Below are 4,092 nucleotides of genomic sequence, written 5' to 3' on the forward strand. Positions count from 1 at the left end.
TGGATAATGAACCAAGATCAATATCATCAATTGGAGAATTGACAACTTCATCAGAAATTTCAAACTAATTATCCTCATCAGAAAATTCCTCATTGTTAAGTATCCCAAAAAAATTGCAAGCGACTAATTCATCATCATCAGAAAATTCATCATCTTGAATTAAACCAATAAATTTGCATGCAACCAAATTATCATCACAAAACTTACTAAATTATTCTTCGCTCATAGTTGTCACTTGCTTTTGTGGAAAAGGGATTGGTGGAGGTCTTACGAAGAATTGGTCTTTCTTTTCCCCAAATTCTATTTAAGCTTGTGGCGGGGGTTCAAATTACTTGTCTAGTGTAATCAACTATTGAGGAAAAGATATCTATGACCTATAGACACTTTCTAGAGTGTTGGAATTGAGTTTTTGTGTTCTTCTCCTCATTTCTATATAGATCTTTTTCTAGAAATTCTTCAAGATTCTTGTCACTTCTAAACTTGATAACATTACATTCTACACTAGCCTTTTCTATTTTTTTAGACCCCTCATTCTACAATTTGATGAAGTTTTTGTGATTTGATGAAGTTTCCTCTCTATGCATGGGTGATTGTACAAATTCTTGTGTGACAGTTGCTTGCACTTTAGGAATTAGTGGGGGAGATTCCATCCAACTTTTGTCTGACTATTCTTGGAGGTTCAATATCACTTGATCAATTAATGTATATGTTTCGTCCAAACTTTTGTTCATCAAAGAACCTCTAGCAGATGAATCTAATAATGACTTATCTGAGAACAAAATCCCCATATAGAATATGTGCAATATCGACCATCTTTTCAAACCATGGTGAAGACACTATCTTACTAAACCTTTAAATCTGTCTCATGCTTCAAATAGTGATTCTCCATCTACCTGAGCAACATTTGTAATGCATTTCCTCATGTACTCTATTCATCTTGGAGAGAAAAAATAATTTAGAAATCATTGTTCCAATTATTCCCAACTTATAATACTTTGAGGATGAAGAGAATAAAACCAAGTTTTTACTCTATCTTTGATGCTGAAAGGAAATGCAATTAACCTAATAGCATCAATAGAGACTCCCTCACGCTGTACCATGTCACAATATTCAATAAATGCTTTAAGGTGCAAGTATAGGTTTTCTAAAACTTCTCTTCTAAATTTGTAATATTGTATAATGGTAATTAATTCTAGGTTTAGTTAGAAATTTACTACTTCAATGTGAGGTTACACAATGGAAGATATGAATCTTGTAGAAATGGATGCGAAAAAATCTCTTAAATGTCTGCTTGACATATTAGTTCTCATTGAATCTTATAGCAAAATTATTAGAAGAAAAAAGAAAGAAAATATAGAAATTAAATTGCAAGAAGAAAGATGCAGAAATAAAAATAAAATAGAAAATGAAAAATTAATCTACAAGTCTAAAGTAACTCATATGTTAATCAACTAATATTAATCAAAAATAATCTCCAGTAATGACACCAAAAACATGATGTATTGCAAGTGCATAGTTGTCGTCAAGTAATAAAAATATCAATCCACAAGGACTGTTGATTAAGCACCAGTTGATTTCACATGATGAATTATCTAGATAATCGAAAGATTGGTTGAAAGCTTGAGAACTTAGGTTGAGAGAGAGAGAAGAAGAGAGAGCAAGAGAGAGGGATTAAAGAGAGAAGTTAGTTTTGGGGGAAGATTCTTGGAGTTCGATTTCATTATAATTCTAGTTAATGTCCTTTTGTATTGTTCATCTCCTGATCTCCATGCCTATATTCTTGCAGGGTTTCTAACTAAAGTTTGGCACAACCCCACGAAGATCGTACTCAAGAGTTTGCCCAAGTTCTAACGCTTTTAAGTAAAGAAGCAACCCTAGAAAGTCTAGTTAAAGAGAAACCAGAGCCCCCCTCCCCCGTCATATAATCGCTAGAGTTATCTAATTTACTTCCTAACAGTAGATTAATAAAATTAAGCAGAAGATGTTGTAGGGGATCGATGGCTGGCTTGAAGGGGGGTTGGATAGCTAGGTCACCTCCAATTCACTTTCCTCTCTACACAGTTAGTTTGCGCAAGCGGAAATGAAACTAAAACAATGAAAGCAATAAGTAAGAATACAAATGCTAAACGATTCCTTTACGTGATTCAGAGATTGTTTGCTCCTACTCCACGACATGTCCTTGAGGTTGACGAACCCTTGATCCTTCGGTGGATCAGTCCCCGGCAATCTTCGGCTAGAGCTAACTTTTTCTCGGTGGAGTACAACCTCTCACAAAGCACTCTTCTTCTTTTACAAGATGGAGATTAAGATTAGGAAAAATATGTCTTGGAAGCTTTGGACAGTGACAAAGGAGTGATTCAACAATAATCAGAAACCTTCGTTATGCCCCAAAGCTTCATATAAATAAGAGATGAGAGTTGTGTTGGTGTGAGAAGCATTCGACGGTCGAACTTGTGTTTTGATTATGTCAAAGGATTCAAAGCTAGGTTGTCTTATGATCTAACATGTTTGAATGAGATTGTAAGAAAGTCCTAAGTGTACTTAGGCAAAAGCCCTAGTTGTGGTTAGGCGGGTGGAAATCCCTAAGGGGTGGTAACCCTAGGTGAAGAAAAGTCCTAGCTATGGTTAGGCAAAGGGAAAACCCTAGGGGGTGGTAACCCTAGGTCCTAGGGGGTGGTAACCCTAGGAAGAAAGCATTGGCGGGTCGAGGTCTTCGGGCAAAAGTCCTAGAGTAAGAAACTCTAGATGAAAATTCTGGTGTCACAGATCAGGTGGAAAGTCTGGGCGTGTCATAGGAGTGGGTGTGCAGCGGAAAGACTAGAAGACTCGAGCGCTGAGAAAAAGCCCAGTCGATCTGGAGGATCGAACTGGCTGTTGGTTGCTACTCGAAAAACCTAGAGGTTCCACTGTACAAAAATTTTGTACAAATGTCTGAACCTTTTCCTAGCTACCATGTGTTCTTTTAAATTAAATTTTGGATCGCCTGCGGAACTTAACAGGTTTGATCCAAAACTTAATCTATTTGTTCTTTTAGGTTTAGACTTGGATCTCCTGCGGAACTTAACACGTTCGATCCAAATCACCTTAAGTTATTAATTCCATTAAATATTAATTTCCATAATTGGTTCCCAGTACTGACGTGGCGAGGCACATGACCTTCTTGGATATGGGAGCAACCACCACCGACTAGACAAAACCTTTTATGGAAAGCTAATATTTAATTTCCTAAAATAACTTTAGGTTAACCGAAAGTAACAATCAAATCACAAGGAAAAATAAAACAAAAGAAAACAACATCGAAAAACATATTCGAAATACTAGAATCGTAAGCCTCTTGTATTTGATATTATTTCCAAAAATAACTAGTATGATGCGGAAAGAAAAATTACTAGTTATACCTTTTAGAAAGACCTCTTGATCTTCTACCGTATTCCTCTTCTAACCTCGGACGTTGTGTGGGCAACGATCTTCCGAGATGAGAAACCACCAATGAACCTTCTTCTCCTCCTAGCTAGGTTCGGCCAACACAAGAGAGCTTCACCAAGGAAGAAGAAAAACACCAACCAAGCTCCAAGGGATGCAAGCTTTCTCTCCTTCTTCTTCTTCTTCTCCAAGTAGTATCCGACCACCACAAGAGCTCCAAGCAAGAGGGATGTTTCGGCCACCACAAAGAGGAAGAGAGGGAGAGGATGTTGGCCGGCCACACTAAGGAATAAGAGAGGAAGGAAAAATAATAGAGGTTGTACCCAATGAAGGCACCCCCACCCCTTCTTTTATATTCCTTAGCCTTGGTAAATTAGGAAATTTAATTACAATAAAATTTCCTTAATTTCCTTGACATGATTTAATTGAGAAAAATAAAAGAAAATTTCCCAATTAAACTCTTAATGGCCGGCCACATCATAGAGAGGCAAATTAGACAAGTTTCAATCAACAAATTAAAACTTCCTAATTTGTTTCCGGAAATTTTGAAAATAAAATTTCTCTTCAAAAATCCCTTCATGGTTGATAAAAAAAAATTCTATAATTTTAATTTTTCAACATGTGAATAATTTTTAAAGAGAAAATAAAATATCTTTCCAATCTACAAAT

General features: G+C 36.2%; 1 non-coding gene across 1 annotated transcript; it reads left to right on the forward strand.

The window, feature by feature from the left end:
* Nucleotides 1–819: 819 nt before the first annotated feature.
* Nucleotides 820–927, forward strand: LOC121994833. The gene has a single exon (XR_006115808.1). It is a non-coding gene; the product is annotated as a small nucleolar RNA R71 (small nucleolar RNA).
* The last annotated feature ends 3,165 nt before the right edge of the window (nt 928–4,092 follow it).

Source organism: Zingiber officinale, chromosome 1B (assembly GCF_018446385.1).
Source record: "Zingiber officinale cultivar Zhangliang chromosome 1B, Zo_v1.1, whole genome shotgun sequence".
Lineage (NCBI taxonomy): Eukaryota > Viridiplantae > Streptophyta > Magnoliopsida > Zingiberales > Zingiberaceae > Zingiber > Zingiber officinale.